The 27,101-nt window shown below is 45.2% G+C and overlaps 1 long non-coding RNA gene and 1 pseudogene across 2 annotated transcripts in view; one reads left to right on the top strand and one right to left on the bottom strand.

The window, feature by feature from the left end:
- The first annotated feature begins 305 nt into the window (after window positions 1-305).
- On the top strand, window positions 306-21,844 carry LOC121036637 (40S ribosomal protein SA-like; annotated as a pseudogene).
- A 3,149-nt stretch (window positions 21,845-24,993) lies between these two features.
- Window positions 24,994-27,101, bottom strand: part of LOC121036678 (uncharacterized) — a 56,811-nt gene continuing 54,703 nt past the window's right edge. For both annotated transcript variants that reach the window (XR_005793433.1, XR_005793432.1), the window contains one exon: window positions 24,994-25,791. This is a non-coding gene — a long non-coding RNA (uncharacterized LOC121036678). The remainder of the gene's footprint in view (window positions 25,792-27,101) is intronic.

Raw genomic sequence — 27,101 nt, forward strand, 5'->3', positions numbered from 1 at the left:
GTCAGTAAAATGTATGCTAGATGGTATAGTGGGGTGTGCTGACAAAACTGAAACAAGGAATGGGAGAGGGGTGTGTGTGTGTGTGTGTGTGTGTGTGTGTGTGTGTGTGTTGGTGTGTGTGTTGGTGTGGGGAGAGTGTTGGAGTTCAGAATGCAATTGTGGCTAGCATACGTAACTAGGGAAGGTCTTGCTGAGAAGGAGATGTTTGAGGAAAGGTTTGAGAGAGAAAACAAGTCATATCAAGGGATATCTAGGGGAAAACTTTCCAGGCAAAACAAAGCATGTGCAAAGGCCCTGAGGCAGGAATGTGCCTGACATGTTCTGGGAAGAGCAAAAGGGCGAGTGTGGTTGAAGCAGAGAAGATAAGAACAAGAGGAAATGAGGTCAGGGAGGGCTTGGTTGACACTGGTATTTGCTCCAGAGAATCCTGCCCCATGCTCGTGTTAACTGAGGTTCTGCCTCCACAAACACACCTTAAGAAGTCACTGATGGAAGAGTCTCCCCCTTGGAAAGGCCATATCACCTCCCATCTTCTCCACTCGGTAGAGAGGAAACCCCAAGCTTGGCGTTGGCAGTCAGGAAGTTCATCGGAACTGGAAACCACCTAGGCAGCACCCCCCGCCCAGCCAACTGGAAGCAACCATGACGGTGGTGCTCAGAGCCCTTGCAGAGATGTGCTGTGGTCTCTCTGAGCTCATCATGTCACCTTCCTATGCAAGAGTTTCAATTCAAGGTCATTTTTGGTTCCTTTTCAGTAGCAGACTCAGAACCAGATCTATTCAAGTGTAGGAACAGTGCAGACACATTAATAGCCAGACCCTAGTGGGAGTTGTATTTTCCATTTCCTCCTCCCTCATATTTATTTGTTTCTTTATCTCCTCTATGTGGTAAAGTTGGCCTTGTGTGATATTTTCAGATGAAGTTTAAAAAAGGTAGGGTGGAGAATGGAAGGTGTCACCTTGTATTGGCACCCCTGTGGGCTCTAGAGTTTGGCTGCCTAGGTTCAAATTCCCATTCCACCACTTAGAATTGGGGGTGATGGTAACATCTGCTTCTAGTAGGCTTATAGTGAGCATGGAATGAAATCATTTAATGTTATTTTAGAATTTAGCCAAAACTGGGGGCTGCCTCTTGTTCCTGGGGTGCTTTTCACTGCAATGAGAAGGATGTTGCAGGAGCCAGGTGTCCAAATGACGTGGTTGTCTCTGAGTTTCCACTTTGAGCATGATTCAGATATTTCCTATATGCTTCCACCTCTCTACTGAACATTCTATTCTTCCCCTGCTGGGTGATCCTAGCTCCCCCCTCCCCCAAGCTGATGAGCCTTTTGAGTTCTTAGAAGGAGCTATGGGGAGGTCTCAGCCCTGTCTGTGGTTTAGGGAAGCAATAGGTCCACTGCCTCCAATGAGGAAGGTACTCCAACTACACGTGTCACCTCTCCTGGAACAGACTCTGAGTTTTTCTTACCTCTTTAAGGGCATTGAAGGATGCTTGCAAACTCTCTGGAAGAAGTATGAAACATGAAGCAAGCACCCTTTCTAGATAAGGAGACTTTTAGTGAAAGAATCTACAGGCGTTGCATTTTTTCCTCCTTTGGTGTAATGTATCTTTCGGGAAAAGGGCACGCAGAATTTGGTGAATGTTGTTCAATAGTCACAGCTTATTAATGTGCTTCTGTTGATAGGGGAAAAAAATCACTACAGGGTTATGTCAGAAAGTCTCCCCTGACTAGGATATAGCAAACAGTCAATTCTACTGCCAACTGTATTATCATTCAGCGAATCAAGGGCACATTAGTAAGTAAGAGCTATAGCATTTTATAGGAACAGCCAAAAACTATTGCCTTAGGATCACTGTATGTGAAAAACAGTGTCCTGGAAATGTTTCTGTGGGTCACTGATTTAAACAAAGAGTGGATTCTTATTAGCTGAGAGGTCCATTTCTGAGATGACTTAGGCTGCCTAGGCTTCAACTGGCAGAACCCCCTTCAGATTATGATGTTATGTTGCTCAGGCCTATCACATAGGGTCAGTGTCAAATAGTAAAATGACTTTGACACAAACCCTGGAAATGCCCTTACAGCCACAGAAAGGATTCCTCGCAGGCAAGAAGCCTAGTGCACCCATGGCTTATCTCAGTTGTAAGTTCAGATTGAGATGTGCCAGGATTTTTTGAAGGACATAAGACAAGAACATAGGACAAAAGAACCTCGTTTAAAGACAAAGATCCACCAACTCCACTCCTCATTCTATCCCCAGCAACAGGCTCACCAAAACATGTGTGCAATAATGTTCAAAGCAGCTTCACTCATGACAGCCCAAAGATGCAAACGGCGGAATGTCTGGCAATAGTAAAATGGATTAATTGTGGTGTATATGCTCAACAAAATAATACTCACTAATTAAGCAAAAGCAGAGTGAAACAAGGAAGTATCACTATACACAGCAACTTGAGAGGATCTCAAAACATACTGAGGAGAAGAAGCCAAAAACAAGAAACATACACACCATATGATCCCATGTACATGAGGGTGTGAAGTAGACAAGGATAGCCTAGAGAGCTGGAAATCAGCAGATGTCAGCTCACCAGGCCAGGGAGAGCAGGGAGGGCTTTAGGGAACCAGGAGGGTTACAAAGGAACCTACTGGATTCTGGGATGATCTTGACTGGGGTGCTGGTTCCAAGGATGTATACGAATGAAAAACTCACCATCTATGCATTTAATATTTATGCAGTTTACTCTGTGTTAAGTTATATGTCTCAATTTTAAAAAGAAAACTAAGGAAACAAAAAATTAAATATAGAGATAAACAGGATCTCAGTTTTCTGGGTGGCTTTTCTAAGATTCTGGGATTTGCAAACCTAAGAACTATGACCCATCTGTGAGGAGAAAAAATGCAAATTCCACCTTTTTCTGCGCTGCCCAGAGAGGGGCCCACAGGGCACGGTTCTGCATTCCCATTGTAACTTAAAGGGAACATTCATAGTGTCCAGAGCCCTTGACATCCTGCAAGCAGAGGAGGAACCCACAGCAGGAACCCACTCAGAGGCACCAACCTTGACTTCCAAATGGAACAGTACATCTGCAGAAGGAAAAGTGATGGCATCTACACCATAAATCTGAAGAGAGCCTGGGAGAAGCTTCTGCTGACAGCTCGTGCCATTGTTGCCATTGAAATCCCAGGTGGTGAGAGTGTCATATATTCCAGGAATACCCGCCCGTGGGCTGTGCTGAAGTTTGCTGCTGCCACCAGAGCCATTCCTATCGTGGGCCGCTTCACTCCTGGAACCTTCACTAACCAGATGCAGGCAGCCTCCCCGGTGTCTTCTGATGGTTACTGATCCCAATATTGACCATCAGCCTCTCTCAGGGGCGTCTTCTGTTAACCCACCTACCACCGCTCTGGGTAACACAGACTCTCCTCTGCACTGTGTGGACATTGTCATCCCTTGCAATAGCAAGAAATCTCACTCAGTGGGTCGGACGTGGCGGATGCTGGCCCAGAAAGTTCTGCACACACATGGCACCATCTCCCATGAACACCCACGGGAGGTCTGTCTGATCTGTACTTCTACAGAGAGCCTGAAGAGACTGAAAAGGAAGATCAGGCTACTACTAAAAGGCTGTGACCTGGGGCGCCTGGGTGGCTCAGTGGGTTAAGCATCCAACTCTTGATTTCAGCTCAGGTCACCATCTCATGGTTCGTGAGTTTGAGCCCCACGTCCGGCTTCACATCGCACTGACAGCTCAGAGCCTGCTTAGAATTCTCTCTCTCTCCTTCTTTCTCTGCCCCACCCCCTTCTCTCTCTCTCTCTCTCTCTCTCTCTCTCTCTCTCTCTCTCTCTCTTAGAGTAAATAAATAAACTTAAAAAAAAAAAAAAGGCTGTGACCAAGGAGGAATTTCTGGATGAATGGGCCGTTCCAGCTCCTCAGTTCACGTCTGAAGGCAGGCAGGTCTGCTCTGTACCTACTCAGCAGTTCCCTATTGAAGACTCAGGTGCTCAGCCCCCCAGCTCCCACTGCTCAGGCCACCAGATGGATAGGAACAACCATTGAGTGGTCTTCAGCTGCTCTTCCACAAAGGCAAGCAAAATGGAAATAAGGTAGAAAGAAAATAAACAGTTTCTAAAAGTTGAAAAACATGTGAATTCCATACAGTTAGATTTATCCCAGGATTATGATGTGGAATATTTACTCACCATTAACCAGCATTATGGAAACCTGTGTGTGTCCGGCAATGGGCTGGCTGCTGGCAATACAACAGGGAACAAGACTGTTGTGTTTCAGAAAGCAACTATTCACATAATCCCATGATTCTGAAATGTGACACAGGCTCTAAGGAGAAAAGCAAAGAAGAGACCTTCCTTCAGAAAGAATAAGAGGTGGGCCTAGGAGGACAGCATTCCTGAGAAAATCACGTATGAACAAAGATATGAAGGCTGTCAGAAGAATGAAGGAGAGAGGAAGGGAAGGAGGAAAGGGGCAGGGGGAGTAGGGGAGACAGAAGCATGGGCAAGGCTTTGGGCTCATTGATCCCGGATTCTGGGAGAATTCTGGTGGCTAACCTGTAATGAGTGAGGGGGGAGAAGAAGGAAATGAAGCTGAGGGGAGGAGGGGTAGACTGGGACCAGGACGAACAGATGCCAAGAATAATACAAAGAGTTAAAGTGTTCTCAAGGTTTTAAGTAAGATCTAATTTACATTTTCAAAAAGTTTCCAAAGTTGCCAAGAAGAGAACAAACTCAAAAGAAATAAGAATAAAATCCAAAGAACCAGGTAAGTCTATTGAAGTAATCCAGGACAGAGAGGATGACCTTGAATTAGGATAGTAGCAATGGAAGTAGAGAAAAGCAGATGGAAACAGTCCAGTTTTTCGAAATAATCTATTCATCTCTTCTTCTGGTGACCTTTCTCTCTTCTAAAACTCTCTCATCTCTGTCTCTGTCCCTGTCTCTCCCTCCCCTCCTACCCCATTGAAACACATGGACACACATTCCTAGCAAAACCTCACGCACTTCCCTGCTAGGTCCCAGCTGTGACGAGAACACAGTAATGGTGGCACACACCCAGCACCCTACCAAAAATTCCAGTGCACTACTCAGTTCACGGAAATGCTAACATTCACTCAACATCACCTGTGTGCCAGGCATTGTGCCAGTTCCTTTTCACATTTATTAGCTTCTATACTATGAGGGACTTGCATGCCTGTGTCCCCTGAAATTCATATGTTGAAATCCAAACCCCCCATTGTGATGATATCAGGAGGTGGGGTCTCTGGGGGGATAGGAGGCGATGTGAAATAGAGCCCTCATGAATGAGATTAGTGTCCTATAAAAGGACCCTTGGAGAGGTTCTTTGCCCCCTCCACCACATGAGGACACAGCGAGATGATGATCTGTGAACCAGGAAGCAGGACCTCACCAGACACAGAACCTGTCTGGATCTTGATCTTGGACTTCCCAGCCTCCAGAATGTGAGAATAAATCTCTGTTGTTGATAAGCCACTCAGTAAATGATATTTTTGTTATTATAGCCTAAACAGACTGACATACACCAAATTGGATATTATTATTCCCATTTTAATAGGCAGAAACTGTAGCTTGAAGGGATTAGTAATTATTTTATCCAAGTCTCACAGCATTCAGAGCTAGATAATTCCAGAAATCATGTTCTTTCCACTGCACTCTGCAGATGATCCCTTTACCAAAGGTGTATGTCATTTTAATAACAAACATCAGGAGAGTAATCCAAAGGAATGACTCTCTAATGGTGAAATTTTAGACTTTAAAACACCTGGATGAAGGCAGATACCTTTGAGCATCAGTCTTCAGAGCCTCTGGGATCATAGCGCTTACTATAGGCAAGACCTTACTCTAGTCTGACTGTGACTAATCACAAGCCCAGCTCCATGCACAGCAGCTGGAGGCCAGTGACATCTGAGAGCAACCATAAAGGGGTGGGGGTGACCACACAACCTCCAAAAGCAGTGAGAGCAGAGTTGAGTTCAGCTCAAGTTTGCTCAGGCAGATACAGCCCTGAGTAACTCTGTGGCCTTTTACACTGGGTTTCACTACGAGTCAGATCTGATCTAGCTCCTGCCTCCAGAAACAACACCACAGTCTTGTGGGGAGGAAATCAGAAAGGGTTATGAGGGGCTGGCCAATCTTAGGCTTCTTCCTGCCTTGATGGTGACTTTGCCCAATCTCCATGAACACATTTCTATGGGGCAGCCACATGACCAAGGACACTGGACCCTGGGGACCTGGGACGATGACTGCAGCAGCTAGTTTGATCAGAGATGCTCTGGGTAACACAGAACGAGGCATTTGTCATAAAGGTTAGACCTTGCACAACTATGGGAACTGGAGGAGGCGATGGTAGGTTGTCGCCTCTGCATCTGCTGGGGGCCTCAGCTCACTGTCGGTCAGCAGCCCTGGTAATCAGGAGGGGACATGGGACTTCAAGTGGGGGAGGCTACCCAAACTGGAAGTGCGGGAAGCACTGGAACCAGTGAGCACAGGCTGGAACCCATGGCTCTCATGGCCTCCAACTCGGACAGCATAGGGCTCCTGCAAAAGCTGGCACCTTCTCCGTGGGCCTGCATGCACAGCAAGCCTGTGGCTCATGGAGTCTGTAGGAGGGGCCTGGGTGGGAGCTGGAAGAGAAGCAGGCTCAGGTGCGGCTGCTGGCCAACAGGAGGAGCCTCCGGGTGAGCGCGCTCAGGGGCCTGCCTGGCGCTCTCCACCTGTCCTGTGTTGCCACTGCTTCCCCTCTGCCTTCTCAGTATCAAGCAAATGCCCCTTGTGGCCAGGCCTGACCTGGAGCCATGCAAGGCAAGGGATTCTGGGAAACACTACCAGCTTAGCCAAGTTGACACAAAACAAAGCCATACAGGGGAGAGCTTCAAAGACAAGTAATTAGAAAAACTAAAGGTTTTAGAATATGGGGGGGGGGGGGGGCTGGCAAGGGAATTCCTATTCAATGCCAGCGAATAACCCTGTCCAGCTCCTCCTACAAGGAGCACTTGCAATTCAGACGTGGAGTGGGTGAGAGCTGGGAACCAATTAACAAACTATGGTGTGCAAGGCACTGTCCTTGGCATCACTGAGGGCATACAAAGAGCTTTAAGATAGTATCCTGCCCAGGGCGCATGGGTGGCTCAGTCGGTTGAGCGTCTGACTCTCAATTTTGGCTCAGGTCCTGATCCCAGGGTTGGGAGACTGAGCCCCGCATTGGGCTCCTTGCTGAGCATAGAGCCTGCTTAAGATTCTCTCTCTCCCTCTCTCTCTCTTCACCCCTCTCCCCAGCTCACGTTCTCTCTCTCTCTCTAAAATAAAATAGAAAATTAAAAAAAAAAAAGATAGTAACCTGCCTTCAGTAGGAGGAAGAGAAGTTCGACACAATCCACGCAGGCATTTACACATGGCAGAGCCCTGGAGACTTCCGAGGGCTGTCGGTATTTGGTTGGTAGAAGAGGCTTTCGCATCATCAGACTGGGTTCAAATTCAGCCTTGTCCCCAACCAGATGTATGATGTAGAACAATTTACTTAGTTGCTCTGGGCCTCTATTCCCTGATATACAGAGACAGTAACAATCCTTATTTCACAGGCGGATTATAAGCAAAGGAGCAGATCATGTGTGTGAAGTACTGGCACACAGTAGACAATACATGGTATACATTTTAAATTGTATTGTCATCATCCCCATCCTCGTATCATGGCCCCATTCCTTCTTAGACCCACTGCCTAACTGAGTAAACATGCAGCAGCATTAGTGCCACAGACCCACTGAGATGCAGAATATACACAAGCACCCAGTCCCTCAAAGAATCAGCAGTTTGAATAAGCCAATGTATTTTGTGTATTTACTTGTTCATTTAGTAAGTGATATGGGCCTCCTACGTTACAGGACACGTAGCCCCAACATTGTTAGAAGCTCAAATGACTAGGGTCAACAATGTCCTCAGGAGTTGAAGTTCACTTTGGCAAACATGTCCTGAGACTTCCCACAGGGCTCAAAAGGAGGGAAATATCACTGTGGCTTGAGGTAGCCAGGGTTTCAGAAAGCAAGTAGCGTTGGAGTCCAGCTCTGGAGAATAGGTGGTGTTCACCTGAGGAAGCAAGATGGGGGCCCCCCTGGGACGGGTAGGAGGTGAGTACTGGGCTGGAGGCTGGAAAGCCCCTGGTGTGGTCAGATGGGAGTGGGAGGGAAGAGCAGGTTCATCAGGGAATAAATAGGCCAAGAAGCAGACTGTATGTTGCTTTGAATGCCAAGATCAGGGTTCGGATTCTGTCTCATGGGCAGCAGAGAGTCGTGGAAGGTCATACAGAGAAGGGACAAAATGAAAGCCAAGTTTCAGGAAAGCTAGTGCGGCAAAAGTCTATGGGCTGTCTTGCATTGGGGACAGACTGTGTAAAGGAAGGCCACTTGGAAATCCTGACACAGAAATTCAGGAGGCACAGGGGGCTCTGAACTGAGATGGTAAGAGTGCAAAGAGGAACACAAGAAATATCTTGAAGGAGAGAAACAATGATTGGTGGTACCTACTGACACATAGGAGCAGAGATGCTAGGAATGAGCCAGGGTTCCAAGCCTGGGCAGCAGGAAGACAGGCAGGGAAGCTGAGTGCTGGGAGCAGGGGAGAGCAGAGCAGCTGTGCCCCATGTGGACATTCCGTGGGTCCCACCAAAGATCGGGGTAACCTGCCTGCAGGTGGTTGAGAGCAGAAGGGGTGAGTGCGAAGGAAGAACTGGCTGAATTTGGGAGTTCAAGTTCAAGCACAGGGAGTGACAGGAGGGACCAGAGAAAGAGCAGGCAGGGCCCTAGCCTCCCTTCAACTGACAGAAAGCATCTGGTTTGCTGATGGGAAACAGCAAAGGCTTCCAAATCCCTATAATCCTTCAAGATCCAGTTGCACACATTTCTTCAGGACAGAATCCTTTTCGCAGACCTTCCCAGTGGCTAAAAACAAGAAAAGACACAGACTGCCCCAAACAAGAGAGATAATTCTTCACTCAGGAAAAGTTGAGTTAGTGTCCATATGGTGGTCATCATGGCCACAGTTAGGGTCCCTTGGGAATCAGATGGCACGTTCAAAGAGCCAAAGAGTGATCATGAAGGGGCTGTTTGCAGAGACAGGCATCAAGGATCAGCCATCCTCCTCAACGTGAGGAGGAGAAGAGGGAATGATGTTACCCCAGTAAGGACCACAGGGCTGGAAGAGGTGTCCCATCAGAGCGGTGGCTATATGAGAACACAGCTCATGCCTCAACCTCCAATGGTCAAGGAGAGAGCAAGAGGAATACATACCCAGGCTTCTCTCTGGCCACATTTTCCCCATTTCCTATGAACAGCTCTCATTGGCCAAACCCAAGCAGAAGCCACAAGATAAGGAAGTATAGCTAGTGCAACACATAGTTGTTAGCCTCCCAAGGCACAGGGTGGGCCAGAAAAGGGTGGAGAGAAAGTGGAGAATAAGCAGAACATTAACCCAGTAGGATTTCTTAGTTCAATGTCATCCTCTGAGCAAAAGTAGAAATGATTAATTTTTATCACTAATAATACATACTTGTGTAACATTTTATGCTTCATAGAGTGTCTTCACATAGATTGTCCCTTCTGAGCCACACCGTACCCCTGTATATCTCTTGTGAGGTAGACAAGACATTGTCATTCAGGTCAGAGAAGCCCACAGAAGTTAAATGATTTATTCAAAGTTAGTCACACAGTGAGTGAATGGTGAATTTCATATTAGAAATAGGGCTCTTGGACTCCTAATCCAGTGCTCCTCCCCAGGTGTGAAATTAATTTACCTGGGAAGACAGCACTGCTGTGAAAGGCATTACAAAAAAGGCTGTCCTGAAGGTGGTATGACTTGTGGCCCCAGCCTGGCTGGGTGCTCAGGGCCTCCCTGAGTTGTTTTTCAATAAGCAAATATTCCTGACACTTCAATTATCCCAATCTAAACAATGAACACACTGTACAAGAAGCTTCATAAATTTCATTCAGTTGGAAGCAATGAGAAAGCTTTGTGTGTATTCCTTCAAAAAAAAAAAAATACCCAACAAAACAGAGATTGTTATAATGGAAACATCCAGGCTAGAAAAAAAAAAAAAAGGCTCTGTGTTTTAGGAACCTGGCTCTGACTCTTTCAGCTTCACCTCTGTGTCTCAGTAGAGGCAGTGTCTCCTGTCAGGAGCTCCTGTCATCCCTTCCACAAATCACAAATCAAAGCAAGGCCTTCCTACATGTGGACAACTCCGAAACCGTGTTTGGTTTGTTGAACTTCTCTATGTCTGATGTCTTGTCATTTCCACATACACCCTCCCAAGCCACTCCCTCTACCCCACTCTTACGAGTTGAATTATGTCCCCCAGTAAAACTATCTTGAATCCCTGACCCTCAGTACCTCAGAATGTGACCTTATTTAAATCAGGCCCATACTAGAGGTAATCAAGTTAAAATGAGGTCATTAGGATGGGCACCCAATATGACTGGTGCCCTTTAAAAAGGACAAATGTGGACACAGAGACAAACACCCAGAGAAGGAAAATGATCTGAAGAGACAGGGGCGAGATACCCATGTACAAGACAAAGAATGCCTGAGGCCACAAGAAGATAAGAGAGAGATAGGGAACAGATCTTTCCCTGGTGTTTTTACAATATATACACACTTACACCCAAGATGTAGCAAGAAATTGGTAGTTATTTCTTTGGCAACACTCAAGGCTTTATCAAAAAATGTCCAAAGAGAATGTTAGGAAATTTTATGTAGATTAAATATTACTCCTGTCTTTGATCTCTGGAGAAGGGTTCTAGTATCAGTGGCTAATGTGTGGATACCTGAATCAATTTGGATACTTTTGGTTGCAAGTAATAGAAAATGCATACCAAAGTGGCTTAAACAATAAAGGTGACTTCTTGACTCCTGCACCTGAAAATGCAGATGTAGTCTGGGCTTTGGGCATGGTTTGATCAAGGCTCTAGACTAATTTTTATGTGATTCTTTCAATATGCCTCTCTCTGTGTAGACTCCATCCTCAGTCTGGCTTCCCTCATGGGAGCAAAATGACTGCAGTGTGTCTATTGAAGTCCCCACTTCCCAGAGGAAGGATGCTCCTATATCCTAGAATCCCGAGCAAAAGTCCTGGATATGGTGCTGATTACACCATCCCTAGCCAATCCCAAATGAAATCCAAATGCTGATTGGCTTATGCCTGACCTGTGTGGTCCAATCACCATGGCCAGAAGCCTGGGATTCCCCAGTGGCTTAGATCATTCGGGGCCTGTTTCTGGAGCTGGAGGTGAGTGACCAGACAACCAGGCCCCTACTGGGTAGAAGTTGAACAAAACTGGTATTGAGGAATTAGCATGATGTGCAGTCCCAGACTAAACCTAACCTTTGCACACTACCCTTAACATTTCAGCCTTACATAAGAACCTTACCATATCAGCACTGTGGGGATCTGACTTTTAGGGAACATGAGCTTGGGCTATGACCATCTGCTAGACTATGGAATCCAGAATATGAAAGTTTCCTTTCATATCTTAGGAGAGCTTGTGAGTAAAGGAGGTGAGACTTTATTTATTTTATTCAACAAGCACTGTTCCAGTTACTATGGTGACATAGGAAGTTATCTCAAAACTTAGTGTCTTAAAATAACAATAATCATCTATTATCTCTCACGGTTTCAATCTCTCCTGAATTTCTGAATTCAGGAATTCAGGCCCCGTGTCATTGGGCGTATCTGGCTCAGGGTCATTCCTGTGCTTGTAGTTTTTAGATGGCTGTGTCTTGGGTCATCTCAGAGGCTTCTCTGCTCCCCCACTGGACACCAGTTCTAGGATACCTCCAACAGTGGAGGCTTGATGGCCATCTCTCTGTTCCTATGTAGTCTCTTCATGTGATCTCTCCAGTGTGGCAGCCTCAAGGTAGGAATCCCAGGGTGCAGGCATGTGTGTGTACATGTGTGTATGTGTGTGTTTACATATACATATACAGTACACATACATACACATACACATTACATATACATATACACACAGAGAGAAAGACAGAGACAGAAAGATAGGCAGGCCTTCATGACCTAGCCTTGGAAGCCAGAGACTTCACTTCTGTATTGTGTTCATCAAGGTAGTCACCAAGTCCCACTGGTCCAGGAGGAGGAGGAACAGACTCTACTCCTTATTAGGGAATGGGAAGTTTCTTGAAGAGCATATGGGATAAGAAAACCACTGTGTCTGGGGGCAGTTGAGCACCTGACTCTTGATTTAAAATTTTTTTTTTAACGTTTATTTATTTTTGAGACAGAGAGAGACAGAGCATGAACGGGGGAGGGGCCGAGAGAGAGGGAGACACAGAATCGGAAGCAGGCTCCAGGCTCCGAGCCATCAGCCCAGAGCCCGATGCGGGGCTCGAACTCATGGACCGCGAGATCGTGACCTGAGCTGAAGTCGGACGCTTAACCGACTGAGCCACCCAGGCGCCCCCTGACTCTTGATTTTAGCTCAGGTGATGATCTCCCAGTTCGTGAGGTCGAGCCCTGCAGAGGCCTCTGTGCTGACAGCTTGGAGCCTGCCTGGGATTCTCTCTCTCTCCCTCTCTCTTTACCTTGCTCTCTCTCTCTCAAAATAAATAAACAAACAAAAAAAGACAACTGTGTCTGTGTATGGACAGTATAATAAGCCACACTTACCCACAGCATTTGTGTACCCTACAGTGTTCTAAGTGCATTGCAAATAGCAACTCATTTAATGAATTGGGCACTAAACTTCCTTTCACAGATAGCAGATGCTATGTCCATATGTCCTTGGTCCTTACAATTTCAGCACCTAGTAGCTCAACTTCTAAATGCCAGGATGTGGCCCAAGACCTTCTGCCTGCTGTGTTCTGGCATGCCAGATATGTTGGGGAATTAACATACTCTAGGAGCAGTCACCAACCAGTAATTGACAGGAGGTGATGTACACATTCCCTGGCCTCCTCACCCCTTGGTTGACAGGGTGGGGATTTAATTATGAGGCATATGTTCTAGCATGATCTTCCAAGTTCCCCAGGGGGCCTAAGCTCCACTGGCCCACAGTGGTGATGTGTTTGGCAACACAATTTGATTGGCTGCCTTCCTTTCCCTATCGTCTCCCCACCACCATACTGGCGTTTCCTGTACGGCCCAAATAAACTACTGAGATTTGAAACTTTCGGGGGGAACCCAAACTAAGGCTTTTAACTGGCCCAAGATTACTCAGGTAGGGCTTTGATTCCAGATTACAATTTAAGGTAGCTTTGACATGTGGTAGCTTTAAACTATGTGACATTAGAGAAAAGGCAGTGCTGACTAAAATAAAAAGCCCTGGGAAAGAAGATGGAATACATCCATTTCAGTCCTGGGATGCTCAAAGGTTACATCCACCAAACTTTTATCAAGCTGCTGCTGTGAGCCAGTCATTTTCCTAAATGCCAGAGAACCACGTTCTCTGATTCTGGGATGGGCATAGAAATTCCTGGCCAAACTCTCCCTCCAGGCCATGGTGGAAATCATAGTGAGATGTTTAGATGACAAAGCCCTTCTCAGTGTAAGACTTATTTTTGTAGCACTATTTCCGAGACTTCAGCATGAACCATTACAGATGGGCTCGAGTGATTGTAATAGTCAGCTCAGCCTGCTGTAACAAAATGCCACAGACTGAGTGGCTTACACAACAGAAACTATTTTCTCTCACAGTTCTGGAGGCTCAGTCCAAGAGCAAAGTGCCAGCCAATTCATTTCTGGTGAGGGATCTCTTCCTGGCTAACAGGCAGCCATCTTCTTGCTATGTCCTTACATAGTGGAAAGAGGGTGGTGGTGAGAGAGACAGAGACAGAGAGGGAGAGAGAGACAGAGAGGGTGAGAGAAAGAGCATACACAAGAGCTCTAGCTGTCTGTGTCTCTTAAGGACACTAATCTATCATATCAGCCCCACACCCACCCCCCATGATATCATTTAACCTTAGTTACTTCCTTATAGGCAGTATCTCCAAATACAGTCACATTAGGGGTTAGGGCTTGAACATAGTTTTGCAGGGACACAATTCAGTTCATAGCAGTGAGATTCTGGTATAGATTTCTACAAATGTGCACACCTTTTGTTTTTTAAGTTTATTTATTTACTTTGAGAGAGAGAGTGCACAAGTGGGGGAGGGACACACAGAGAGGGAGAGAGAGAGAATCCCAAGCAGACTCCGCACCGTCAGCACAGAGCCTGATGTGGGGCTCAAACTCACGAACCACAAGATCATGACCTAAGCAGAAGTTAGATGCTTAGCCGACTGAGCCACCCAGATGCCCCAGAGTATACATCTTTGAAAGCATTTTGTGTTTGGTTTACTTAGCAATCATTATCATCACCTGTGGCAAGTTGAAGGTGGAAGCACTTTTGGCTACAAAAGATAGTTTTAAAATGCAAAGTGCATAAATACCTTGTGATGGGATAGCCCAGTACTGCATCTTTAAAAAGACCCTTCAACTGCCTCCCAGAGCAATCCATGCTGCTCTGTTTGTGATACAGGGAAAAAAGCTTTCATTAAGACATCCCCCACGTTTTCTCAGAACCCAAAGTTGTTCTTCTAGGAATATATTCTCTGGCCTTCTGAGTGATACCTGTGTGATAAAAACGATCTAAATTAGAAGCATACTGCTTTGCCCCAACAGCTGGATTTCATAGCAGCTAATCAGTCCAGCACAATCTTGGACTTGAAACCAGAAACTCCGATTGGTGGATATCATGATTCTCCCTTTTCCCTCTCTTCATAGAGTAATCAACAATCATTTATTGTATAATGGTTGAACACTTTTTAGGTGTTTTTGCCATCTGCTTTTCAGAGGGCTCTGTGCTTCACCTCTGAGAGGAGGTGAAAAAAAAAACAGGACCAAGCATCTGTGGTGGACCTGTGGACACCTTGTCTGTACTCACCTGGCTGTGTCTGTGACAGAGTCTTGACCACATTCCGGCAGCTTTTCACTCAGGTGTCTGTGTCTCTCTGGTCTCCTCCTGAGGCTTGGGAGATTCTGAGGCAGATCACGATTGCGCACGCATGGTAGCCCATATTTTAACAGACACTTTCTTCCTTCACCTCTCTCCCTGCTTTGTCTCATCTTCCACACTCTGTCATTTGTGGGTTCTAGGATTCATTTCCCAAATTGACTACCTGAACCCAAGCCTTTGTCTCAGCATCTTCTTTTGGGGAACTCAAACTAAGACAATCATTTACTATGGTCAGCAAATAGCACATGCACCACCCTCTCCACTCCAGTGCTCTTGACAGACATGCATATTGACCATGGCTTCTTCCCATTGAATCTGGAAAACATCCTAGAATTCTCTGAGCAGTCATTGGGAGCTGACCAGTATCAGCATGTGGGATGAAGTCCACTTCTCATCCCAGCCATAAAGAATAAATGTGAAAAGAGCAGCAGTCAGGAAACACTTTAGGAGTTTAGGAGCAAGAGAGTTAGACTGTGGTGGGCTAGAGAGAGGAGAAAGTATTCACAGTGATAGGACTTGAACAGGACCTTGAAAGATTGCCAGGATCCTGACAGAGCTTCCTGGATGGTGAAGAACAAATAGCATAAATAGGGGAATGTGCCCAGTATGTTTAAAAAGCAGAGGATCTGGGGCGCCTGGGTGGCTCAGTCGGTTAAGCGTCCGACTTCAGCTCAGGTCACGATCTCATGGTCCGTGAGTTCGAGCCCCGCGTCCGGCTCTGGGCTGATACCTCGGAGCCTGGAGCCTGCTTCTGGTTCTGTGTCTCCCTCTCTCTCTCTGCCCCTTCCCCGTTCATGCTCTGTCTCTCTCTGTCTCAAAAATAAATAAACGTTAAAAAAAAATTTTTTTTTTAATAAAAAGCAGAGGATCTGGGCAATAGAGGAGTTCACGTTGGCTCCACCAAATGGATTATGTTGAAGGATCTAGAGAATTGTTTCCTAAAAAACAAGTGCAGGTTTTAGTTACTTGATCCTGGTAATTTTGACCATCACCCAACTTGATTCATCAACCTGTATCAAACTTTGAAACTGCCCCCTCTACAAACTTGAACTCTGAATGTTGTGTTTCTTCTTTTCCTCTCTGTGCTCTCTCTTTCAAAGGTCTTACCTTCTCCTATTTACCCCCATAAGGATAGGTATAAATTAATAAGATGGTTCAGAAATTTCTGTCTGTTCCTCATTTCAGTTACCAGATGGGATATTTCCAACTGGCAGTCTTAATAGCTACTCAAAGTCAACATACAACATACCGAAAGTCAAACTTATCTTTACCCATGAGACATGCTGGCTTGCTGCTTCCCTAGTTCTCTGAAGGGCATCGGAGAACTATTCCCATCTCTCCCTCTAGCAACCATGCTCACAAAACCTGCGAGGGAAGAAAACTAATCTAAATATAATGCCAGGTAGGCTACTTATCATCACACCTTGTCCACCCTTGTTGTACTCCAAAGTTTGTGTTCTCATCGTCCTTCACCAAGATCTTTTATTTCCCCCCAAAATAACTCTTGGCATCTGTCTATCCCTACTATCTCTCTGCTACCACTCCTATCTAACGTCAGACCCCATGGGGGAGTCTCTAACACGTCTCCCTACTGATAACAGCCAAAGGTAGCAGCTGCACACAGCACAGGGAAACTGATGTATAATCTGCCTAATGCATGCCTTTGGCCTCAGAGGAATTTCCAACTCAGCAGAGACTATATAGGAGAGAGGTGGTGGGAGGAAGGTGAGAGGAAAGGGTGGGAGGTGGGCACGGGGGAGAAGGGAATTGGGTGTGGGCTATGGAGGGAATCTGCTAGTCTCATGGTTTGCCATGGAAACCTTTGGTCTGCTCTGCCCTAGGCTGTTTCTGGGCACTCCTCCTCACCCCTCCCTGCCATCCACACACATACAACATGGGCAACCATGATCGTAGAATGGGACCCTCTTCCCCTAACATCATCCTAAATGCAAAACCAACCAGCCTTGAGAAGCACTTCTAGAGGGTGTTTGTAAATATTTGTTATATTTCTTTTTAACATTACTAGCTAACATAGTCAAGCTCTTTCTTACTAATGGGCCAAAACGCTAAGCACTTTCTAGGCATTAAGTACATTATGTAATCCACACAACAACCACGCTCTGCAAAGAGGCAAGTTAGGCTCAACAAAAATCTACCTGGGGTCCCAAGGTTGAGACTGCCAGCTCTAGAGCCCCCTACACTTCGCCACTATCTTAAACTGCCAACTTAGGATATCCTTTAAAAAAAAAGGGTTTTGTTACAAAAGTAACATAGTCATACTGTGTGTGTGTCTGTGTGTGTGTGTGTGTGGTCATTATAAAGTATAGATAAAAAAAAGAAGGGGACCCTGGGTGGCTCAGTCGGTTGAATGTCTGACTCTTGATTTGGGCTCAGGTCATGATCCCAGGCTCATGAGATTGAGCCCTGTATCAGGTTCTGTGCAGAGCGTGAAGCCTGCCTGAGATTCTTTCTCTCTCTCTGTCCCTCCACCGCTCTCCTCTGCTCAGGCACACTCTAAGATAAATAAATAAATAAATAAATAAATAAATAAATAAATAAATAATATTTAAAAAATGAAAATTTCTACTACCTCACCATCCAGAAATAACTACTATTAACATGTTGGTAAGTGTGCCCCCATACTTCTCTATGCCTATACACATTATTTTTCTTTAATGAAAATAGAATTGTACAGCACATATAGTTAACTTTTGTTCATAAAACAATGTATCTTGCATTTCTTTTTTATCATAAATTAGTCTTCTGTGCTACAGGAGGCTGTACAGAGCTGCTATATTCCTTTGAATGGATACCACAACTTATTTAACCAACCTTTATTGTTAGACATTTAGGGTTTGGGTATCATTTGGTTTTTCAGCTTTGCACTCTTGTAAGAAATTCTGTGATGGACATCCATATGGTTGAAGCCTTCCAAGCAGGCTCCTCACAGCTTCCTCCAAATCCCTTGACACTCTGCAGCTGGAAGGAACATGGCCTTGGCATGTAGTGATTCACCTACTTGGAGCACTCCTTCTCACTCTCCATTCTCAGCCTCTGAAGTCTCAGCCAAAATGTATCTTCTTCAGGAAGCCTTCCAAGATTGTCCTGACTGGATTAGGTCCCCTGGTTGTTTGTGCTCATGGACCCTACAGAGCTCCTTTGTTGCATTCAACATATTTGTGATTCATTAATTGGTCATGTAATTCTTTGTCTAATGGCGAGCCTCCCTATTAGATGATCAGTTTTGCGAGGGCAGCATCTGTGACTCCATTTTTCACTATGCTACCCCAGAGCATAGCAAGGGCACACAGTAGACATTTAGTGTCTTTGAAAAAATAAATGAGTGAATCTTTGTGGACATCCTTAACAATTTTCTTAAATAAAGCCAAAGCATGGCTCAAATACCAGGCACATTTTTATGATTTTTCATACATTGTTCAATTGTCCTCCAGAAAAGAAGTGATTCCTATTCCTGTCATTAGTATGTATGTAGAGCGAAGGACTTCCTTTTTCATGCCTTCAATCAAACCATCACATATTTGTTTAAATGTCTATTTATTTATTTTGAGAGAGAGCACACAAGCAGGGGAGGGGCAGAGAGAGAGGGAGAGGGAGAACCTCAAACAGGCTCCATGCTGTCAGCGCAAAGGCTGATGTGGGACTCGATCCCACAAACCATAAGATCATGACCTGAGCCAAAATCAAGAGTCAAATGGTCAACTTACTGAGGCACCCAGGCACCCCACCATCACTTATTTTCTAAAAGTCAATTGAAAACAACTGGCCAAATTACATCAACATTATTGGAGGAGTCCACCTGCCAAATCAAGTTATGTATAGGCAGGACTGTCAATGACTATTTTACAAAATGTACTCTGAGCCCACAGAGTAGATCTTTCTGCCTGTGTATTTATTATGACTGTATCATATTAGTTCTAACCTCAGACCCTAGGTTTCCTGATTCTTCCAATGATGATGAACATTTGCTGGGGATCAACTGCATCAATACACCATGCTCATGCCCTTCCTGCATTGTCTCATTTAATCCATGCACAGCCCTAATGAGATAAATGTCATGACTCTCAATCACAGATGAGTAACTGTGGTACAGAGGGGTTAGGTGACTTGCCTGAGGCCACACAGCTAACCAGTGATGGAGCTAATATTTGAATACACACAGTCTTGATTCTAGAACCTGGACTCTGAACTAAGCATTACACAGCTTCCAGTTTCAACAAATAGCTCTACCTTTTCAGATCCCCCTTTCAAGCTGCCTTGAGTTAAAAATAACCTTGGATCCAACACCATTTCAAAATTGTCCTTTTAGAGATAATGTAAGTACCTAGTGTATGTTACACATCTTATATCAACTCACTTTCAGTGTTTTTATTTCAGTGTTATTATTATTACCATTTTGCAGATGACAGACTGGGGCTCACATAAGTTCTGTAACTTGCCCACACAGCTAGGAAGCAGTAGAACCAAAATCCGAATCTACAACTTATAACTCCTTGCCACCTTCCCCAGCTGACTGCCAGCTATTACGTGTTGCTTATTCATTCACCACTTGTTTTTAGCCACGACTTTTATGAAATAAACTCATTGGCTGGAAAAAGTACTTGAATAAGAGATAGAAGATTCTAGTTCCAGGGTTGCCACTAACTTTGTGATCTCGGGCACAGAGGAATCACGAATTCTAAAGGCCTTTCCACTTCTAAACTCTGCAACCCCACACACTGGACAGCGGGAAGAACATAAACTGACAGCAGAAATACCTGTTTTCAAAATATGGCCTGCCGCTTTCCAGCTGATGGATCTTAGTCACGATAGTTAAATGTTTTGAGCTTTCTTTTTCCTCATCACCAAGATCACATGTTCCTTGCTGTACAAGAATTAGAGCTAGCACGTCGGACAACTCCTGGCACATAGCTGGCATCAATAAAGAAGAGTCACTCTGGTGCCAGCGCTGGTGACTTGACGGTGACTTCCCTCTGTCGCCTGTGGAAGCCTCAGTAGGACTCTACAAACACTCACACCTTTAAACTTTCCTGTGACTATGATACAAACTTTTCAATCTCTCTTCAGGTGACCTTCACTTGTATGGAAAGTCTGAAAATGTACAGTCAGAGTTGCGTAACTGAGAGGCTGGCCTGTAAAGGAAGCGGCTCTTCTCTTCCTCCTTCAATTTTTTTTTTCAGCAACCTGAGGCATTCCCCTTGTGGGCGTGTGATCTCCCCAAAGGCAGCAATAGCTCGCAGCCACAACCACAGCCCTCAGCCTCTGCAAGTGAGCCTCAGAGCACCTGGACTCCTGCAGGCCCCAAGCTCTGAAGCGGTTCCACCTGGTGGCTGCCTGCGAAAAGACTGGCCGAGCTCAGAGGCCTCTGTGGGCCTGCAGGAACTGGCCGTCCTTCCCTGGTACCAAAGTGACTCTGGGGGAACCTCAGTCAAATCCCAATGACCAGGACCCCAAAGACATCAGAAGAACCAACACACTCAGATGACCCTCTGCCTGCTCAAAATGCGCCCTTGGCTATCGTCCAGGTAGGAAAGTGAAGTGTTACCGTGTCAGTGCACAGTCACGTTACAGGGATAGCAGACCATTTCAGAAATTGGACGAGAGCTACAGAAATGGCCTGTCTTCTATCCGGCGGCCCTTAGCCCTGGTCACACATCAATATCGCTGGGAGAGAAAAATGGGCAAAAGATGTGAGCAAATATCATGACAGCTAATTCTTACATCAAGCTCACTATGCGCCAGGCACTTAACAATCTCTAAAACCCCAAAGGGTAGATAACATCATTATCCTCATTTCACACATGAAGGGGGGGGGGCAAGGGGTTAAATAACTTGCCTAAGTTCACACAGCCAATAGCGACAAAGATAGGGTTTGAATCCACATAGCAGCCTGGTTTCAAGCACTAAGCTCTAAACCACTATGTTTCACCAAAGAAAAATTACAAAGGACTGATAAAAATATGGAAAAAAAAAATTCTTCACCTCACCAGTGACCAAGGAGACAATGTGGTCAAGTGGACATATGCTCAAATGCCCCTAGAGTATACAGTGGCTTTATCAGAGAGGTGATTTGTCAGGTCTGTCAGAGTATAAACTGTGAATTCCCCTTGGCCCAGGACCCCACTGCCAGGGATCTATGCTACTAGAATATGCAGAAAGCCCTGTGTACAAGGATGATCCATCCGGCACTGTCTGTCATCTCTGTTTGTGAGTCAGTAAAGCACCTGGCACTTGCTAGGTGTGCCAGAACTATTTACAAAAATATATGAACAATAAGTATTTATTTTGCTAAATAATGACATGTTTGTCCAAGTACTTCAATATTGCTACTAACAATTCCATACTACAATTCAATAGTACAAGTGTGACCAGGCCCAACTTCCCCAAAAACTAAAAGAAATGAGAGAGGCTCTTCTCTTCCCGGCTGTTTGTGCTGGGAGGATGGCCACTACCCATTGTGTTATTGTGGCTCCCCTGCTCCCAGCCTCCTGACTGGGTTCAGCCAGTGGGAGACATCAGCAGATCAGAAGGAGGAGTGAGGGGCTGAAGGCTGATTCGCCTCTCCTCCCCTTCTGTGCCTACCCCCCTCAACTCCATGACAAGTTATAGTTTCCTCAGTGGCTGAAATTCCTTGCAGCCCCAGCTAATCTCAGCTGTCTCTGAATGGCACCTCTCTTTTATGGCTATGACTCACACTGGTTTGGTGACACCTTTCCTTCCCCTTTAGGTCAGTTTCCGTTGTTGCTAGTCTTCAGTTGCATCACTATCCCCGATGCTTCCACGCACCTGCTCCCACCTCTGTAGATACCCTCCACAAAACAGGCTTCAATTGAAGCCTACTATCTTGAGTTTACCGTCTTTTTTGCTAGGACCCTAAGTGATCCAACCTCAAATTTTCATCCAGTGCACATTCACTGAGCACCTACTATGCTCTAGAAGTCAATCTGGCACTGGTGTTACCAGCATGAGGAAGTCAGTCCTCCCCTGTTGGCTCAGGGGAGCACTTGTAGCATAGACTTCCCATGAGACCATATAGGACCTCTTCCTCCAAATTTGGTCAGGGATTAGCTCTTTTCTAAATGAACATGAATTAAGATGGTGTACATTCTGGTAAATGAATTCTTGTTCAAGTGTCAGTATCAGATAAATCTGAACCCACTTAAAACATCTATGCCTCTAGAAAGCTGTTAAGAATTTTATCTAATAGGACAAATATAGTGAGTTCAAGGAGGCCATAAGAGAGCTAAGTAGAAGTAAACCTGCTTCTCCTCAAGTGTCCCCATTTCAGAGAAGGTCACAACCAACCACCTCATCCCAAACCCAGAGCCCTAACATTTTTTGCTCCAACTCTCTAAACCTCTCTCTGGTTCACCCTCTCATATCCATCATCATTTATACTGCCTTGGTCCAAGCCCTTACCTTTTCTTGTCTGGTTTGTGATGGGCATGAGGAGTGGATTGTGTCCTCTCTGTGAATTCCCAGCCTAGCACTGTGTCTGGCATACGGTGGTTCCTTCATAAGACTGAATGCTACTCACAAGCCTATCACAATAGCCTCCTACCCTTACTCTCCCACCCATCTATCCTCCCTCATACCCCATGAAATCTTTCTAAATCAGAGCTATTATGTTATTACTTAAAGTCCTTCAGTGGTCCATCATGGCTCAGCTAGGGGTCGCCAAACTTTCTCTGTAAAGAAAGAGCAGATACATATTTTTTTAATGTTTTATTTGTTTGTTTTTTTTTTTTTTTTTTTTGAGAGAGAGACAGAGAAAGAGCATAAGTGGGGTAGGGGCAGAGAGAGAGGGGGACAGAGGATCCATAACGGGCTCTGCGCTGACAGGTTGATGGCAGTGAGCCCAATGCGGGGCTTGAACTCATGAACTGCGAGATCATGACCTGAGCTGAAGTCAGATGCTCAACTGACTGAGCCACCCAGGTGCCCCAGAGAGAGCAGGTATTTTAGGTTTGGCGGGCCATGTAGTCTGTTGCAACTCAACTCTGCTGTTGTAGTGTGAAAGCAGCCTTATATGACACATAATGAATGAGCTTGGTTGAAGTCTAATAAAACTTGGTTTACAAAAACAAAGGGCAGACTAGATTTAGCCCATGGGCCACAATTGCCAATCCTGTTCCAAGCATGTCCAAGCTGTCCGGCCTGGCCTACGGGCGGCTTGTGACCTGGCTTCCATTTAGCTTTATCTCCTGTCACTCCCACTTCCCACTTTACTCTCCATTTTCTTACAATCCTTCAAATGTGCTCTGTGCTTTCAAGTATCTGTGACTTTGCACTTGCTGTTCTCCCTTTCTAGAACCCCCTTCTGCCATCCATATGCCTCCAAAACATGTCTTTGAAAACTCCTTGCATTAACATCTTCCCTGTGCCCCCTTCCCACCCCTGCCCAGAGAGTAAACTTTCCCTCCTTTTGTTGCCTTTTGGTTTCTCCCCACTTCCACAATTGCATCTAATCTTCTATCCTGGCATTACTTGTTGACAGGTCCATGCCCAGTTGTGAAAGGGGATGATGACTGGTGCAGAGATGCTTAAGAAATATTAAGTTGAATTGAGACCAAGGTACCTTTAGGTACAGTGATTCCAGGTTTTCCAGATTCAACTCCATTTTTTTGCTTGTGGCCCCAACATAATTATTAATTAGTGCCCCTTTCCATGCTTATAAGTGATCCATGTTTACGACATATATGGTTGTGCCACCTTTCAGTATCCTCTGAATCACAATGCGTCTCCCTAGACTGCCTGCTCAGCCTGTCTGTGGGGCCGACAATAGAAGGGCTCAGGTCTCCTTGCCAGTGTTGGCCAGCAGAGCAACATCCATGGCTTCCGCAGGCCCAGGTCTGCACAGCTGTGGGTCCAGGCCGAAGAGTGTGTCAATGCACGGTCCAATGCCTGTGTACACGCAGCCCAGGGGGCTAGAGCCAGTCAAGGCATCCAGCATCGTAATGCTTTCAAGGAGGGCACAACCCCATGGTGGCCTGGTATCTCTGGCTTACCTATGACCCAGAACAACCCTAACCAAAGCCAGAACAGTGCAGAGAAAGTAATAGGACTTCATGCTCAGTGCAGGAAATGCTGCAAATCCGGTCCCACCACGGGCAGGCCATTTATGGTGCCTCTATGTGCAAAGTGGGGATACTTTAGTGACCATCCCTCATCAAGGGTTAGAGGAGTGGCTCCTGGACAAGGTGCCCAGAAAAGAGAAAGAGAAACGCTGAATGACCATTTCCCCTCCATGTCTATTCCACTTGTTTGATAAGCAATCTGGTTATCCTAGCCTCTTTCCTGACCTTCCTCACTCTTCCCCCACACCTCAGACACTTCCATCTCTGTCCCCTGGGCCCCTCACAAGAATATGAAATGGCCACCTAGATGTGGGGCTGCATAAGGAGCCTCTGGTTCTCTGAAAGCCATCTCAAATCCAGGAGCACCAGCAGCTCAGAAATCAGAGCAAAAGGCAGCTGAATGCATTTACCAAAATTGTGTCCCTCTGCATGTGAATCTTGAGGACTTCTCTATACAACCGTCTCCCCAAAGCTACCCTCCTAAAAGGTCAGCCTTATTATTTCCAAGAAAATTGAGCTCCTTCTCAACCCCACAGTTCTAACTCGTGACCTTGAATCTATGCTCCTGACTTTCTGTTTAATAAATCATTTGAGTAGCTTTTGAATGATTCCTACCCCAAGCCCAGCGACATTCAGTTTTTCCAAAGGGATGTGCCTCCCACATTGGGTCAGGCAATGCCCTGCTTTAAAAAATATATGCCAATAAGCAAAAATGCAAACTTTGAAAACAAAGGGATCACCAGCAGACACTCAGAAGGATTCTTTGCATTTTGAGCAGTTTCTTTACAAATTGAAAGTGCTCCTAAATTTGTTTGTAACTTCCTGAAGCAGAGACTTCAGGATCCCTCTCAAATAAAGACAGACCCTCTCTCAAACTATAACAGAAGGAAAACAGGAATCAATTTATTCCAAACTTCTTAGAAACACTTTTTTGCTCCCCATCTCGACTTACATTACATGGAACACAGGTGTATGCTTGATAGATAACAAGAAAAAATTTTTAAATAAAATAAAATTCAGCACCAAAAAACATGACCAATTTGGTGGCAAAAGTCGTGAATTCTGAGACTCTTCAGCAAATTGGTGATTTACTGCCCACCATGCACAAGATACTCCATAGGCTTAGAATAGGGGTCACAGCTGAACAAAGAATGCTCCCTGATCTCAATTATCCATTTGGAGGATAAATAAAAGAGAATACAAATAATTTACATAAGACATAAAATGAGCTATGAGATTTTGAACAATTTATGCAACCTTACTAAGGCGGCTTACTCAGCAATACAAATAAAAGTTCATATTTCATAGGAGCTCCATGAGAGTTAAATAAGATAATGTGGGTTAAGAGTGTATACAGTGCTGGGGAGCAGAATAGACCATCGTCAGGTGTTAGCTTAGCTGTATTGCTCCTATAGTTATCATCACCATCTACATGTGACTTACATGGTCATTTCAGAAAGTAAAAAGAAGAGGTTCTTCAGTTAGGAGAATTAAAGGAAGGCTGAGTGGAGGAAGTGGAACGTGAGAGTGTCTCTAGGGAGAGGAGATAGGGTTGGGGAGGAGGAGTCCATGATAAGGGGGTATGTGAGCTGCAGCAGGGGGAAAGCCAGGTTCAGCAGGAGTGTAGGCCAGGCTCTAGTGGCTGTGGACAGGTCTGGCTGGCATTAAGAACACCTAAAAGAGAGAAGCAGGACAGAGGTTGAGAACAAATTTTGAAGGAAGTTTACCTTTCCACCTGAGATATTTGACTGTTACCCTGTAGGGCATTCTGAGGAAAGAAGCAATATTATGAGTTCTATTTGAGATATGTTTTTCTGGTAGGAGTGGACCAAATAGATAACAGCAGAAAGACTAATGACAAGGCTATTTTAATAGCGTGGGCAAGAGATAAAGAGGGCCTAACAAAACTCAGAGACTATAGAACACAAATGAAGGAGACATTATGGAGTAAGATCAGCAGACCTAATTTAAGAGAGAAAGTCAGACAGAGTCATCTTTTAGTAATTCATAGATTTTGAACATGGGTACAGATGTCATTTAAAAAGTTAGGGGACACAGGAAGAGAAATCAGTTCACTAGGGTCCAGGTGAGAAGACATTTGTAACTATAGTGCCTGACTTGAAGCCTTCTACTGGCAAGAAGGCCTTGCATGGAAATTACTCTGTTTCCTCATCTGCGAAATAGGGATATCTGAGTATATTCCATAACTTCACACAAATAGCTTTACTAATTTCTAAGTCTGGGCTTCTCAGAGGCTGGATTCTCTCTAGTCATGATTCACTATAGTTTGGGAAATAAATGAATCACCCCCCATGAGCCTATTTATATCTCTTACTAGTTAGCCAGGAAGCCTTATACAGACTGGCAAAGTCAACTATGGCCCCAACATTCTAAAAGCATCAACTTGGGAACCAGAGGGTGAGTTTCAATTCTTTGTTAAATGTCAGTTCCTTTGGCATATAAAATTCCAATAGCAGTTATTGAAACCCTATAATGTCTTGGCAACTTGGATGAAAATTATGATACTGTATATATCAGGGCCAGTCAGAAAAACAAACCATGCTAGGTATTTTAACAGAGAGAATATAATATAGGGGTTTGGTTAAATATGTGTTGGAGAACCGAAAAAGCAAAATGAAAACACTGAACTAACACCAAGGTAATAACTGCAGGCAATTGCCACCAGCACTAAGGAGAATGAAGAGAGAAGAATGGAGTGATCAGAACCTACAAGCTTAGAGAAAGATCCCATGGGGCTGGGCTCAGACCTCCATGAAGGGAATACCACCCAGCTAGTACTGCTCTCTGAGGAGTATACTGAGGCTGGCTCTAGAAGTGCTGGAAGAAGCTGAACCAGAACCAACTGTCACTGCTGGGTGAAGGGGAGATGCCAGCATGAGCAGCCAAATAGGAAGGAACAAGTCTCCTCTCCTGTTCCTCCCCTCTTCCCCTTATCAGAAGAACCTAACAGGAAGCCAGCTAAC

The sequence above is a fragment of the Herpailurus yagouaroundi genome, unplaced genomic scaffold (genome assembly GCF_014898765.1).
Source record: "Herpailurus yagouaroundi ecotype Mexico unplaced genomic scaffold, PumYag 163, whole genome shotgun sequence".
NCBI classification, from domain to species: Eukaryota; Metazoa; Chordata; class Mammalia; order Carnivora; family Felidae; genus Herpailurus; species Herpailurus yagouaroundi.